Below are 17,366 nucleotides of genomic sequence, written 5' to 3'. Positions count from 1 at the left end.
AAGTGATTGAGCAGAATCATGGGAGCAGAGGAATAAAAACATAAGATTTTAATCATAGAGTGGGATCCTGGAATTGAAACTTCCATATGTGGAATTGTTCAAGGTGACAACAAGTTCTGGAATGAGACTACAGTGTGAATTGTTGAATGGGTTTTCAGAAAACATTGATTGGATTTCTTTAGATCCAAAGAGGCAGAAAGAAAATCTAGTAAATCAAATGGAAACTTTAAAAATAGATATTGATGACTTGTTAGTAGTTCAACTGATTCTAGAAGCTTTTTATTTCACATTATAGTGTATATCCATCTTAATATTTAATATTTCCACTAAATCTATGAATGAGATAAGAAAGATATTTTTTTAAAATTATTTAGGAATTTGAGGATTTATCAGAGCTTAACATTTTATTGTACAAGTTGAAGCAGTTGTGGGATAGAAAAAGCATTGGGCTGGAGGGAGACAGCATTTCAGGGAGAGTTTAGGATTAAGGTAGAACAGAGCCAAATCACACAAGAAAGAGAAAAAGCATGTCAAATGAGGGATACTCCAAACCATTCATGTCACTCAGTGGCAAGAACAATGGGGAATTTTGATGGGTTAAATGGGGTGAGTAGACTATCCCCCTTATGTGAGAAATGTTTTACTTGGAGAAATTGAAATCTCAAATATTTTTGGTGGACCTATTTTATTGCTCTGGTAGTGCAGCTCTGTTGTTCATTCATGTACATTAATATACATATGTAGAATCCTGGGTGTTTTGTTTGTAATTAAATATCAAATATGTTATTAGCAGCCAAAGCAAAATTTCAACCTCATTATGTTTATGAACGCTATTAAAGGAATCACACTAAGGCAAAATGTTGCTGAAGTATTTATAAAGATCAAAATTATTAAGTATTATTTTAGCATTATAATTTTATTCAATCAACTATAGCAGAAGCACACAGGTATACACCTTAAAGAATTACACAGTGACTATACCAAAAACAAACAGTGCTGTACTCTAAGGAAAGTAAAAAAGAGATAGTTGGGCAAGTAAAAAGATTAATTTATTCCCCCAAATGCATACCATGCTGCTGTTTTATATTCAATGTAAAAGAAACACCTTTTTGAGACCACGTTAATTTCAAGGCTTTTGTTATACTGTTCCTTCTTCCCCTTGATATATATGGGTAACAGTGAGTAATAGGAAAAGTCATGCATATCCAGAGAGAGATTGTAAAAACATTATAACCTCATTCTGAAAACACATTTTGTGGAAAGAAATTAATAAAAAGCATTATTATTATATTGATAAATATATTAATAACATTTTTAGCTACCATCTTAGGTGACTTTTTCACTACTGCAATGAAATAAAAACTAGTCTTTCCATCAAATATGGACTTAATTTATTAGAAGTAGTTAGAAGTGTAATAGGTAGACTGGACTTTCCTTTTCTTAGCACAGAGAAACTAAATTTTGACTTCAAAGTGATAATGAGTTGCTATGGAATTTTAAATTATTTTCATAATCTTATGTTAATGACTATAGAAATATGCGCATTGAAAACTTATGGGGCAGTGTGGAAGGGTGCTACAATGAGATATGAATGGCAGGTCCCAATCTCAATCTCAGCTCTACTATCAGCATGTTTTACTATTTAAGGCTCCACAATTTTGTATGATCAAGATAACTTTGTTCTATTGTGATATCATTTAGATATTCAAATAATCTGATTGAAATCAATACAATTCTTCCACATCTTTCATGCAGTACAGTCCGGCAAAAAAAAAAAGGTAAATAAATTTCAAGAAACAATGTTGAAACCAAGACTTATGTTTGGTGAATATGGACCTTTCTTCTTAGTACTCAGTTCTCCCAGTTTTGCTTTACTATCACCCTCGCACATGTCAGAGAAGTGTAAGGATCAGTTGACTTCTTCAGTCACTAAGCTCAGGCCTCTGCTGCCACCACAGTCCTTCAGAAATTTCCTTCAGACTAATCAAAACTCATCTTCCCTGCAGGTGAGAGGGGATTCTTTCTAAAGAGCATGGTATGAATAGTTCAAAAACCATGCTGGTATCTACAACTGCAAGCAAAACAGTTCTGTCCACCTGCCCCATGGAATCTAAGCCCTCTCAGTCTGAAGCAGAGTGGACATCACTGTCCCCAAATCCTCAAGGTTGAGGAATAAACAAAGTGTGGAATGCTACTGTGAACCAAAGTAGACATTATTATTGTAGCAACAGAAGATCTTGTAACATTGGTATAAAGATAGTGGTTACCAGACGTTCTAAGGGGGGGGAGGGGAAGGAACAGGTGGAACATAGGGCATTTTTAGGGCATTGTAATTGTTTACAAAATATTGCAATGACGGTTATAGGCCATTATACATTTTGTCAAAACCTATCAAACAAAATGGTGCAAAGCATAAACCATAATGTAAACTATAGACCTTGATTAGTAGCAATGCTTCAATATTTGTTCATCAATTCTAATAAATGACCACACTAATGTAAGATGTTATTAATAGGGGAAGATGTGAGGGGAGGTGGGGTGTATGGGAATACCCTATACTTCTGATATAACTTTTCTGTAATCTAAAACTTTTTAAAAAATAAAGCTTGTTATATGAAAATAAAAGAAACAATCCTATCCATTAAATAAATATTCAGCAGGAAATGCTTTGAATTTTACCATTCATTTTTTAGGATTTAATATTGCCTCTTCCAAATGACTGCTTCAGAATATACTGACAACTTAAGAGGCATAATATAATATATTAAGATCTTCAGAATTAAGGTGAATGCATGTAAATCAATCAGGTTACTTTAGACAAGAGGATCTGGGCTCTTACATGTGAGTGTAAGATAGACAAGTAAAAAGAAAAGGAGAAAAAGTTGTAAAGGAATGGTAGACTCTGAAGGTGAAAGTAATGTCCTTCAGCGTTATACTGGAGATTTGGCCTTAGAACTGTGACACAATTATCTTCTATAGTGTACCAGTTGTTTATCATTGGAAAATTTTGAACAAAACAACATATTGTAAATCAAATCCTATTTTATACTGACTTGCAGAACTACTTATACAAAGGAATAAGATTTTTAAAAATCTATGAGTATAATGACTTGGATCAGGGAGTCTTAAAACTAGAAGGAAATGGAAGGTGGAGGACATTGTTATTTTAAAACACTATCTTAAAAATTGCCACTCTTGAAGGTTCTGTCTCAGTAGAATTTCAGTAAGACTATTCTGGCTGGATTATTCCAATAGCTTCTTTTCTCTCTGCTTACATCCTTGAAATACCACCTAAGACTGTTTTCCGCACAATTGCCGGGATCATTCTTTTAAAATCTAAACCACACCATTTTACTCTATGCTGAAAACTCCCCAGACTCTTCCCATCTGAACACAGCCACCAAGGCCTCCATGGTCTACCCCAGTTGCCTCTCTGACCCCTTCACCTGCTCTTCCCCCCTCTCCCTCTGCTTCAGCCTAAGTGAGCTCTAATATTCCTCAGACTGCTTTTTTAGAAGCTTTACATGCATTGTCCTCTGCCTTGGATGATGTCCCCTTGGAATTCCAACATGCTCTGCTCCCTCATTTCCCCCAGATTTTTTTTTACTTCTGTTATTTTTTTTTAATTAATTTATTGAAACATATCATCCACACATAAAGATACATATCTCCCAGATTTTTGCTCAGCTTCCCTTCATCAGAGAAGCTTTCCTTGAAGTCCATCTCCTGCCACATCCCCCCTTTACTTTATTTTTGTCCATAGTTCTTATTTCCTCCCAGGAAAGTATGTTTTTATTTACTTTTTGTCCCACCCATTAGATTGTAGACTTCATGAGAGAAATGATCTAGTTTCTTTATTCCCAGGTACTAGAACAGTGATTGATGCAATTTGTGTATTCAGTCACAGTTGTTAGATGGATGTATGAAAGAAGCCAGGGCCATAAATGTTAAAAGTGAAGTTTCTGAAATTGTACGAGGTATTTATGAGTTGTGCCTCACTAGTCAAAACTCCTTCATTTCAGTAGCAATCCTAGCATCTATAGGGGAAAAAAGAAACAAACTCAGGGTAGAATTCCCCAGAACAAGATTTTCTGCTGTCTCCTAACTACCTAATTGTTTTCTAACCACACCATCCTCTTCCCAACCACTTTCTCATAAATGGGTTTAACAATTAAGAGTTGGTATTTTCAAGGCCTATAAACTTAATCAGATCTCATCAAGAATACTGGCAAAGAAATGTGAGTAAGTACTTGAAAAACAAAACTGGGACTCTTGAATTTTAACTTCTAACCAATTTCTTAATTTAGAAAGGTCCAACCAGAGAGAAAAATAGCTTAAGGAAAACTTCATGCAGGACCTTCTTCCTATACTTTCAGAAATCCTGCCTGACCTTTTAAAACATTACACCATGTACTTTAAATTGTTGACCTGTCCCTCACAATGAAGGTGAAAAGGATAAATCTGCCATGGGAACACAAGCAGCAGAGTGGAACTCAATGCAATCCGTCCAGGGAACAGCAGGTCGTTCCTTGTTTTGTTGTGATTTGTAATAACTTCCTAGAGATGACAATGTTAGCAACAATATATGTTCCAGACAGGCTTGCAAGTCAATGGAGGGGGAGCTGGGTGGAGAGCTGAAATGGATGACCCCTACCCTCTGTGGCATCTTGGGAGTCCTGAAATTCCCATCAGCAATGGTAAACCTTACATTTTAACCAGAATATGAATGACAGAGTTTTTGATCTTGCAGAGATCATAGATCTCTTATCCTCATTTAATAAATAAGAAGACCTTAGTGAGGCATGTAGAGGGAATACGTGTTACCAATAGAACCTGCTGACCTATGGATCAGAGCAATGTATATCACTACACAGAGCTGGGTTGACATGCAGGCACAAGTAGTTTTCTGGTACCACACGGTTCAGACAATTCATATTATCATGGGGCGTCATTGTCATTTACATTATCAAAAGGCAAGAGCTTGACTTGGTTGGCTTAGTTTGCTGTAGTGTTAGTGGCAAAGAAATTGATGCGTTTTTGAGCATCTGAAGTCAGCCCAGATGAAGCACAGCACGAGGGTGCTTGGCTCCTTATGAATGTGAGGGTGGAAAATTTGAACTTTAGAAAATAATGCAGAAAGACTGGAAAAGAAACATGACCTTTCATTCTCTTAGTTGTATAAAAATTCATTCCCTTGATGAAATTTTCCTCATCCCTAAGAGGCTATTGTGTTTCTGGTCAGACCAGTTAGGGATGACAAACAATATCACATATGTCAGGATCCTCCCTGAAATGCTCCTGATTTCAGCATTGCCCGTTTCCCCCCTTATCCCTCCTTCATTCTCACTCCCACAAAATCTTCTCTTTTTGAGAGCTACCAGGGACTATCACATATGTGCACAAAGGCACACTATAATCAACAATGACCATTTCTTCCACTAGCAGTGAGCTTCTCTCCCTGTGCTGGTGCTCCACGAGCTCCAATGAGCCAAATACTTTCATAAAATCACAGTGAGCTTTGTTCTGTGCTGTGGGTGATCTCATCTTGCAACCAGTGAATGCCTCCCTGTCTGAAGCGTTCTGTATGCCTTCACCATTAGCATTATCAGTGGTCGAGTAGTGTGTTTTTCATCTCAAGACCACCACAGCAATCCTCTTTTTCATGAATATGGAGAGAAATGTCCATTCCCTCTGTAAAATTATGTGAGTCCTAGAAATTCTCCCTCTCCTGCTGCCAAAAGATCATATATCTTCTATTCAAAGGGTCCTTCCAGTTTTCACTCTCCAAGGTAGCTGTGGCCATAAGTTAGATGTTCCATTGCTCAGAGATAAGCCCATGGGTCCTGGAATTTAAGGTCAGTACATGAGTTTTACTTTGTGGTACTAACAATCTTCCCACAACCTAAGCCTCTCCTCCATCCCTGTCATACAACCTTTGGATTGAGTTTATATGTCAATTCTTTTCTTTGGAAGTATTGTCTCCCATAATGTTCTAGCATATTCTGGCAGGATCCCTGTAATACCCATACATGTTTTCCAGACATACCTGAAACCCAAAGTGAGCAGAGCCAAGGTTTACACTCAGTAGATTCCTGTTGCCTATAAAATTGCCAGACCTGATGACCCCTATTACCCTCCTAGCACTAAAGTGCTCGCCTCAAGTTAAATATTTGCCAGAATTATCATGGTGATACCATAAAACATCAGAATTTCTATCTCCAAAAAGCTAAATTAGTGTTCTGATATTTGGAAATCGAGTAGATACTCATATCTCAGTCTGTTACTAACTAAGTTTCAAGGATGTTTTAAAAGTAGCAAGTAAAATTTGTGTAATGGCAGGGAATTTGGAGGTAAATGGTGTACTGGCAGAACAATGGGAATTTATTTCAAATCAAGGAAAGTATTAAGCACACAAATGCTTGTATAATTGTAACCAATGGGATTAATAACCAATAAAACTTAGTTCCTGGCCTCAGGGCCTCTAGACTGATGCTAGAAAAAAAGAGACATATAAGCAAGACTTAAAGTACAGGGCAGGATGTGTTACATGCTGTAACAGTGATATAAAGTAAGATAGGATTATAGAAAATGGAGAGTAATTATTAAAAAAGACATTCTATCGAGTCATAGCAGAAGTTGCTGTAAGTGAAAACTTAAGTTTGTGTAATTAATAGGAATTTAAACAAGAAAAATATGGATAAAGCAGTACAGGGTTTGTCGTAATTGGGGAATAAGCGTTTGGAGAGAGATACTTTGGTTAGATTTTGAAAGGCTATGAAAGGCTTGCTAATGCATTTACATATTATTTTGTAGACACTGAGTAAACTGAAAGCTGTTATTTTCTACCTCTTTGGGCACCGATCTTTAACAACAACAACAAAGAAAAGCCAATACAATGGGGATTTATTTTTTTTATTTCTTGTATGTTTTCCACCAATAAGACATACTTTCTGGTGATTGCTGAAGGATATTTCTTTTGTTTAAACTTTTTATTTTGAAATATTTCAAACTTACAGACCATAGCAAAAATAATACCAAGCTCCATACAGTGAAATCCAACATTCCCCCGGCTCCCAGGTACCCAGATCCACCAACCACCAATTTTAACATTTTGCAACCTTTGCTGTATCATTCTCTCTGTCTGTCTATCTATCTATCTCTATCTATCTATCTATCTATCTATCTATCTATCTATCTATCTATCTATCATCTATTTTCTGAACATTTGAGAGCAGGTTGCATAAATCACACTCCTTAAACACATAATACTTCCATGTAGATATCCTAAGAACAAGATTATTCACTTTTGTAAACCTTGGGTGCAATTATCAAGTTCAAGAAAATTAAAATTGATATAAACTTAACTATATTCCAATTTTTCTTAAGTACCAATAATGCCCTTTTGAGCCATTTCCCCTCCCTTCTTAGAGCCATCCTATATCGTGTATTTTATTTAATTGTCATTCTTTATTTAGATTTTTTCTGTTTTTTAAATTGTGGAGATACATATATATGATATATATATATATAATATATGTCATAAAATCTTCCCATCCCAACTGCTATGAAGCACATAATTCAGTGGGAGAAATCACATTCATAACATTGCAATACCCTCACCACCATCTACTGCTAAAAATTTCCTTTGCCCCCAAACAGAAGCCTTACATTCATTTTGCCTTAATTCCCCATTTCTCTTGCCTTCCACAGCTGGTAACCTGTACTCTACTTTCTGTCTTTATGAGTTTGCATATCCTCTGATATAGGTTTTTTTGGTTACCATGGGCTTTAAATTTAACATTCTAAATCTATAACAATCTTGTTTGCTTTGATCACAACTTCAATAGCACACAAAAATGTATGCTCCTATATCCTACTATTCCCCCACTTTTATGTAGCTCTTTTCACAAATTACCTAGATACACATTGAGTCCCAAACCACTGATTTATCATTACATGTTAGGCATTTGCCTTTTAGATCCTGAAGGGAATAAAAATTGGGATTACAAATCAATAAAACAATAGTACTGATATTTATATTTTTCCATGTCATTATCCTTACAAGAAATCTTTATTTCCTCATGTAGCTTCAGTCAATTGTCTAGTGTCCTTTCCTTTCAACCTGTATAACTCTCTACAGCATTTCTTGTAGGGCCAGACCAGTGGTGACAAAGTCCCTTAATTAATCTTTATCTAGAGATGTTCTAATTCCTCCCTCATTTTTTAAAAACAGTTTTGTCAGATACTTGTTTGGCTTTTCCCTTCCTCCCTCCCTTCCTCCCTTCCTCCCTTCCTTCCTTCCTCCCTTTCTCCCTTCCTCCCTTCCTCCCTTCCTCCCTTCCTCCCTTCCTCCCTTCCTCCCTTCCTCCCTTCCTCCCTCCCTTTTTTTGCTTTCAGCACTGTAAATGTCTTCCCACCGCCTTCTTGCCTTCATGGTCTCTGATGAGAAATCAACACTTCATCTTATTGAGGCTTTCTTGTATGTGACACTTTGATTCTTTCTTGTGGCTTTCAGAATTCTCTCTTTATCTTTGGCATTTTAGTGATAATAACATGGTGTGGTCTTGGTTTCTTTGGGTTTATCCTGTTTGGAGTTCATTAGGCATCTTGGATGTATGTATTCATTCATATCTTTTGTTAAATTGGCAAAGTTTCAACCACTTTATATCCTATAGCCAGAAATCCCATGCCCCAGGCAACATGACATGACTGTTCTCTCATAGTATTCTGTAATAGAGCTTAGTGAGCCACCTTCTACTGCAGAGTAGTTCTAGGATAGCGAGTCCTTCAGGCCACTGCCAGATAGATTGAACCATTCAAACATGCTCCCAGTATGTGCACGAGACTCCCTCTGCTCTGGTACCAGGACCAGGGATCTGTACTGGGAGCACAGACTGACTCTGTGCTGAGTCAGGGAAGGATAGGGGGAGTGGTTAGCAAGGGTGCCATGAGATCCTACTACTTTAAAGCCACATTTTTCTTGATTCAGTGCTTGCCCTGTTACTACAATCCTTTAACTGTTTTCTGGAGCTTTAGAAAGATGTTTCTGCCGGTAGTTCTTGCTGGTTGTTTAAAGCTTCTGTAGGGAGATGGAGACTCGAAGCATCTCACTCTGCCATCTTTAGCAGGGTGGGGGCCAATATTTGTTTTTAATATGTACCTCTAATTCCAAGCAAGGAGTACAAAAAAGTTGAAAATTAAACTTCATACCATATACTTGGTTTTAAATTAGGAGTGGTATAATGAAAGTATAGCTTGATGTTTGGCTGCTAGTAATCACAGAATTTCCTTCCCTTTATCATCTCCTTAAAGAGTGGACATCTCAGGCCTTTGTTTTCTGTCTTTATGAAGTGTGTTTCCCCAAACTCCAATGCTTTGAGGCTGCTTTTACACTGCTTTCCATCATATGTCTTTGGTTCCCAGTGCTGGAAACTCATTTCCTCTCTGCTATGAAAACATACTTTGTTCATGTCTTGTTATGACTGGTCTCTATTTTGTGGCGTGGTATAAAAGGCACTAACAAGATTATCAGGTAATCTTAATCTAACCTATTCAGTTCTTTTGACTGGTTTATGCTACTTTCATAAAGTCAGGAGGGTTTGGTCAATTTAAAACACATCTGTTTTCTGAACACCTCCAAAAGATGACTCTACTTTGCAAAAGTAGTGCAGTTCATTCAGGGTCTCCTTTTGAATGGGGAGGAGCTCATGAAAAAAACTGGCTCTCACACTACATCCCTGATTGGTAGTTCCAGCACTAAGTTTCCTAAGCCCCTGCTACAAGATAACACTTACCCTAAAAGGGTTATCTTGTTTCCAACTTCCAAGCTCCTTCTCCTTCAGCAACATGAAAAGAGTATACTTTTCTGCCCATCTCCAGATGGGTGGATCCATATGATTTATTTTGGCCAATGAAATATGCACAGAATTGATGTTGTCATTTTCCATGGATGTTTTAAGAGCCAGGAATGCTCCATCAGATTTGCCTTTTATGCTGTCCTGGTATTAAGTAATGGTATAGCTAGAGGTGTTGCTCTGTCATCCTGGCTCCCATGATGTGGAGCAGAATTCCCAACTAATCCATTATGGTTTAAGTCACTGAGATTTGGGAGTTTTTAATTACTGCTATTACTCCCTGACCTTCAAAGGACCTCATCTCAAAAATGTAACATGGCTTTACCAAGGTCATACAACCAGCTGGAGGCAGAGTAGACTAGAATCTTACTATCGACCAGTTCTCCGGTATTTTCCACTCTGTCCCTCTTCCAGATCTAAAACCTAACCTTTTCTCAGCAACTTTATTCAATTAGCCTATCCCTTTGGAATCATCATTTTCTCAGTTTCTATAATATTATTACCATTGTTTTCCTTTGTAGAACTGTCACTGTATTTATAAATATATTTATATTTGCAAAACTATACTATATTTGCTTCCTTCAAGTCCAATTTTAATATGCTACAGATATTTTTAAATGGTGTCTCCTTCCCTTTTTTGAATGTAGGACTCAAATACCATTTATAAAAGACAATTTCAGGCAAATTTGCCTGTGCAAGATAGATATATGAAAGGAAAACCTGATCATGTTAGAATCAGGAGTTGAAAGTAAAACTGACAAGAGAGCTCAGACAGTACCCCAGTAAGCCATTTATTTTTCAATCAGATAGGAACATTGTATTCATATTATGCACATTTCCTTGTAATTTATTCCAGACAGTAAAATTGGTAAGCATAATTCTCTAAGAAATATTCAAGAATCTAGGAATGAATCAATTAATCACACATTTAACTGTAGCTGTAGGAGAAAGAGACCAATATTACAGTTCTTAAAGTATTTGTGCACATATTCCTGTTACATTTCTTCAGAAAATTTTATTTCCAGGGATTTCTGAGAAGCATTTTTATATTATTAATACCCAGCTTCACACATTCAGTCATTAGCAACATAGCTCTCCAAAACATTTTATTTTCCATTACTATTATCTTTGTGTTCATCTTGTTGTGTCGGCAACCTCCTTATTACACATAAGCAGCTTCCATAAAACTTCTTCTTTGGATAAATAAAATGTGGTATAAACATACAATGGAATGTTATCTACCCGTAAAAAGGAATGAAGATCTGATACAAGGAACAACATGGACAAACCTTGAAGACATCGTGTTGAGTAAAATAGGCCATACAAAAGGATACAAATTATGTGATCTCATCTATATGAAATAATCATAATAAGCAAATTTAGAGTCTGAATCTAGAGTATAGGCTACCAGGGGACAGGATGGGGTAGGAATAGGAAGTTATATCTTAAAATGTACAGAGTTTCTATTTGGGTTGATTGTAAAGTTTTGATAATGTATGTTGGTGATGGTGGCACAACATTGTGAACATAATTAATAGTCCTGAATTATATATATGTGAGATTAAAAGGAAGAAATTTTAGGCTGTATATATCTTACTAGAATAAAAAAAATCTATGGAACTATACAATACAAACAGTGAACCCTAAGTTTAATCACAATTACAGTTAATAGTACAATTATAAAGATGCCCTTTCATGAACTGTAATAAATATACCACACTAATTCAAGGTATTAATAAAAGGATGGTATATTGGAACTCTTTATTTTATGATGATTTTTCTATAAACCTGTGTCTTCTCTAATAATAATAAAAATGTTACTCTTTTCCTTTACTCCATTTCACAACAAGCTGAGAAAATGATCTCTAATTATCTAGCTAGGATTCCTATCTAGATTGACTTGGCTGGAAAATGTACAGACTTTGCCCACAGGGAGATCAGGATTTGAACCTCATTTTTCTCACTTGAGCAAGTTATTCTGAAATTTGATTTCTTCCTCTGTAAACTGGTACAATGAATACCTACATGGCAGGCCTTCCTGATGGCAATTTACACAAAGTGTTTGCAAATCAGACACTCAAAAATTGGAAGCAACAAATACCCTAGCTCCGAGTTTATCTCTGCTCTCTGCTATGCTGTAGTAACTGTTGTAGTAACCAGACCAGCTGCAGAACATTGCCTTCCTTTGGAGAATAAAAGTGGTAAGCCATATTCTCTAAGATTCTGAAGAATCTAGAAAACACTGGGCATACATACTTGTCAGGTCCTCTTTCATTTCCCCATACTGCAAGTGTGCTTAACACCAAGGGGAAGATCAGACAACTCCTGGCTGAGGCGACTTCTCCCTGCCATGGTTATGTTCTTATATATGTCTACACATGGGAAACAGCTTAAATATAGCAATACCGCAAAGGGGTCTGCCAGTTTGATATCTCTTGCAATAGTTTTATTTATTTTTTCTTCTTCACAATTTGGACGTAGGCTTCTTGAAAAATTTAGAGACTATGTTTTTCTCACGTCTTCATTATGTTTTCTCTTGACCCAGGTTTAGCACACCTACTCACACCCTATATCTTATTGTTTCTTCTGTTTTAGCCTTTCTCCCCAGATACCAACATGGAATCACCTGAACCATGTTTCTTTTTTCCCGTTTGAACAGGCATCCTTAGTCTCTTAGCTGGTTTTCAGCTTCTGAAGTCTTGTTAGTTACATGTATTTTCTTCCTTTATTAACTCTTCTCTGAAATTCTTCTACATTCTGCTCTCAGCCACAGTGCCATGTATGGTATATCCTGTATTTGCTTATGTACTGCTATCAATAGCTTACAATTGATTCTGGGAAATAAAAAATCTGGATGAAAAGCCATGGACACTCAATTGTGGACCATAAAGGTCATGGTATGTAAGCATAAGAAAAGGACCAAGTGGAATAAATATGAAATCATTTCCTTTTACTTTACACATTTAGAGACCCATGCTACAATTCTTCCTTCTCCCCAAATGCTAAAATAATTCAACATAATTTAGGTACTATTGCCATCTGGGAATTGAACCAAATGGGATATAGGATACTGCAAGCTGAGCACTTCTGTCAATTTTTCCACCTGGGAACAGCCAGAGAAGGCCAGGGTATATTTACAGAGAGACTGAGCTGTGGCTCCCTCAACAGACTCAAGGTGGCAGATTATTTGAACAAGCAATTTTTCTAGGGTTGAGGCCCTGACCCTTGAGGGCTCATCAATATGCATAATGTCAAAAAAGATACTATAATTGTAGTAAGCCTGGCATATGAACATTAGGTCTGGTTTCTATTGAAACCTTAGCAAAATTTTCTGGCTTTGTGCTAAATTTTCATTGATTGATTCCTTCTCTTTCAATCAAATCCATCCATTGAATTAATGTGACTTAAACCCATTAGATATATTTCCATTTAAGCAGATTATGTTTAATGTGACATCAAACATTTGTAGAAAAAACTTAAAACAACAAAGTCTAAATCCTGGATATATGGTAAGCAGCCAAATAACCACTGTACTCTTCATCCCTTCCGCACTCCTAGAATCATACCTGTGTGAACCTCCAAAATTCATTAGGATCCCAGGGCCTGTTCCATTGTGTCTGTGCCATTAATAAATATGGGTTAATATTTTACTATTAAAATATTATATTTTAATAAGTATTTGGTTTTTTCTCTTTTTTCTTTTTTCTTTGTTTTTTTTTCTAGATTTTAAAAATAAAAAAAAATAATTTTCTAGACATCTGGTCATAAATATTTGTTAAATCCATGGGCCTGGATTATTGAGTAACCAGAGAAGTCATGAGGTAGGGATTAAATAGGATCATCCAATGATATGAATTTCTGGTTCACTATGTCTGGATGAGCATGTCTCATAGCGGTTTGATAGCATGAAACCTCTCTTGAAATCAGAAGAAATGGATTTGGAAACTTAAATATGGAATTTTTTTATTGTATTTTCAATGAAGTATTTAAACTCCCAGAGTTTCAGTTTTCTCCTCTGTAAAATGGGATGATAGAATCCTATCTTTCTGGCCTGTTAAAAAAGTCATGGAATAATGTGTTAAAATAAGTTTTCAAGGCATTGTTTGGATTAAGGTAAATATTTATATAAAATGAGCAATTGTCCTTAACAATTTTCATTTGCAGATAAATGGAGCCTACAGCTATGACATTTGCTCATGTGTCATATACTTGATTGGATTCAGTTTAAATCACATCCATTTTTTGAACACTAATATTTAGTTCTAAGTTATCGGTAATATATGGTTCCTACCTCACCCAAAAGGGCTAAAGTAGAACCAATGGTTTTAAAGACTAGAGGAATGCAATAAATATGGGCACATTGAGACGTGGGCCATTATTTCCAGCTGGGATGACCTAAAGAACAAAGCAAATGAAAACCAAGGTGAGTCTTGAATTAGAGGAGGGATTTTGAAGATAGGAATATAGAAGAAGCACTGTAAGAGAATGCCTACATATGTCAAAGCCTACAAAACTGTACAGAACAAAGTGTAAATCATAATGTAAACTATAGACTTTAGTCAGTAGCAATACTTCAATAATGGTACATCAAGTGTAACAAAGGTACCACACTATGTAAGATGTTAATAACAGGGACAGCTATGTGTGTGGGTGTGGGTTTGTGGGTGGGGGGATTATATGGGAATTCCCTATACTTTTGGTGTAATTTTTCTATAAGTCTAAAACTTCTCTAAAGATAAAGTTTATTATTACTAAAAATATATATATATATTATAGGAAAAGCCCAGTCAGATTGGACTGAAGCCCAGGAAATATGCAAGAGAAAATGAGAGATATTCTGGAAAAGTTAAGATAGTGCTAGACCATTGAGGGTCTTGAATGCCAGGGTGAGATCTTTGGACATAATTCTGAAGGTTGTAGGACAATTCAAAAGTTTGAGCAAAGGTCTGACAGTATCTCTTCAGTGCTTAGAAAAGCACTGGAAAGACAGATTAGGTTTTTAAAAAGTGAGTAACTAGGAGGCAAACGTGGTAGTTTTTTTTCCTCCCACCTCCAAATGTTAGGTCAGTAGAAAAATTATACACATTGTCCAAGGTGAGAAAGAAGCTGTAGGTAGAGAGCTTGGCTTTATGTTTGTTATAATATTTTATTATCATATTGTTATTACTTGATAATACCTATCTCTTATTTCTGACACAAGATTTTTGTTTTACTTGTGTTTTTATCCTGCCCAGTAATCTCTACTATTGTCCTTCTTTCTTTCTAACATGTTTTTCACATCAGAACAAGACTCACGGCTTCTGTAAAGCCACCCCTGGCTTGCCCAGCTCTTGCTATTTTTCCACTTCATTGCATCCATTCTTATTTTATAATCTGAAGTTCACAAATAAATGCCTAGTTATGTTCATGTGCTGCATGGTTAACTTAATTGTGTGTTCATCTTGAATCTCTTGAATCATTTTCGAATCTTTTTATGTGTAATTCTGTAATTTACACTGATTTTTGTTTTGAGTACATGGTAGATACTCAGGCAATGTGTGAGCATTACTTGATTGGGTGATGGTAATTTTTTTCAAGTAATATCATCTATTCTAATTCTATAACAATTGAAAATCAGTCAAGCTGCGCAGGTAGAATATTCTAGTTGGGTGTGGACAAAGAGATGTTCAACTTCAAGTTTCCAATTTTAGGAGAAACAAAAGAGAGACCAGTAAACAGGAAGAGATCTGGGAAATGAGTATACCATGGTTTCCCTGCTAGTTGCCAGCAGCATTAATCAATCATTGGAACCAGATTTCAGGTGCTAGAGAAAACTAGTTCTGCAGATATGTGTTTAGTCTCTCAGATCTTGCTTTTTTATATACAAGTGTAGCAGTTTGATAATATTTGTGAATTCCAAAAATAGATATTGGATTATGTTTGTAAAGTGGTCTATTCCTCTGGGCATATTAGATTGTATTAACTCCTGAGGTTTCACTTTCACTTGATTAAATCATGATTAGGGTTTTGATTGGGCCAGTGGTAGGCAGGGACTCACAAAGAAAAGACACTGTAGAGGAGAGTTGGAGTTTTGATGCTGGAGCCCTGGGAAATTAATACACAGGAGAAGAACACAGAAGAATAGAGAAGACTCCACAAACACAGCCGAAGCTCCAGGGAAAGAGAGAGTCTGAGAGTCTACAGCTGCCCTTGTAGTGAGAACAGAGCAGCTGAGCCCAAGAAGAAATGAGCCCCAGGGAAAGAGATGAGCTTTATACCAGCCTACAACTGAGACCTGAAGAAGCTGGGACCATGGAGCCTGAAGAGGAAGGATGAATCCTCATAAAGATCAGTAGCCATCTGATCTTAGTAGAGCACTACTAAGTTAAGTAAGTTAGTAGAGCACTAACACGTGGCAACAGACTTTGGTGAAGGAGGTAACTTACACTTTATGGCCTTGTGAATGTAAGTATCTAACTGAAACTGAAATAAATACCCTTTATAAATGCGAACTTATTTCTGTTACTTTACATCAGCATCCCTTTGATTGACTAATACAACAAGCATGTGGGCATTTCCTCTCAAGAGCGTCGACAACAAAAAAGAGTTAGGCCTTCTTAAATTTTAGAGAAAATGAAAGATGGAGATCACATGTAAGGTGAAAATAATCATCCCTTACCTTATCCCCATAATATGAAATACCTAAATTGAGGTTTTTCTATGAGTTTATGATTGCTACTGCTTGCTCCATATGCTGGAGGATTAAACTGATTTGAAATAGCATCTCACATGTTACAAAGAATTGGAAAATAAAAAATGAAACAAAAATTCACACTGAAGCTAATTAAGTCTAAATTATCCTGAAAATTAAAATAAAAATACACATAAGGAAATTGAGGTTTTAAGAGATTAAGTGATTTATCCATAGTCACTCTTTTAAATATTACTAAATATTAAAAACAATAGAAAGGCCAAATATGTTTAAACCCATGAGGTGATAGCTTCTTTCCACCTCATTTTGGGCTCATTTGCTATAGCAACATCATTCTAAGATTTAATGAATTTTAAAGCATTCTGACCCTGTAAGTGTTTATAAGTAGAAAGATTAATGGGCATATATAGAGGAAGGAAGCGAGGAAATTAATTTTTTCATGGTTTTCTGTATAAAAGCAAGAAAGCACAAAGTTTCCACAAAATTTAGGGGGATGGCTTTGAATTTACTCAGTTCTTGAATTAAACAAGTGAACTGATTGGGCTCTTGCAATAAAGACTGCAGAATATTTTCTAAGTTCCTCCAATTTAAGGTAAATTCTAAATTCATTTAGAATGTATTAGTTTTATGAGAAATTTCTGAGGATGTACAGCAAATTGAATGCCTGAGTTTAGAGATAAATTCAGCAAAATCAGGACACAAAATTTGACCAGGTCGATAAGGAGTCTCTTTAAGACCAACCTTTCACTCTAAAGTAGATATATTTTCCTGAGGAAGTTAAAATGAAACTCAAAAGAGATAGAAGATTACAAGTAATTGCA

General features: G+C 36.0%; 1 long non-coding RNA gene across 1 annotated transcript in view; it reads right to left on the bottom strand.

Moving 5' to 3' along the window:
- The window catches only part of LOC131273683 (uncharacterized), a 314,969-nt gene that overhangs the window by 276,848 nt on the left and 20,755 nt on the right, over positions 1-17,366 (bottom strand). The gene's annotated exons all lie outside the window — the stretch shown is intronic.

The sequence above is a fragment of the Dasypus novemcinctus genome, chromosome 16, assembly GCF_030445035.2.
Source record: "Dasypus novemcinctus isolate mDasNov1 chromosome 16, mDasNov1.1.hap2, whole genome shotgun sequence".
Classification (NCBI taxonomy): Eukaryota; Metazoa; Chordata; class Mammalia; order Cingulata; family Dasypodidae; genus Dasypus; species Dasypus novemcinctus.
The sequence above is the reverse complement of the archived record's forward strand: the minus strand, read 5'-3'. Positions and strand labels throughout refer to the sequence as shown.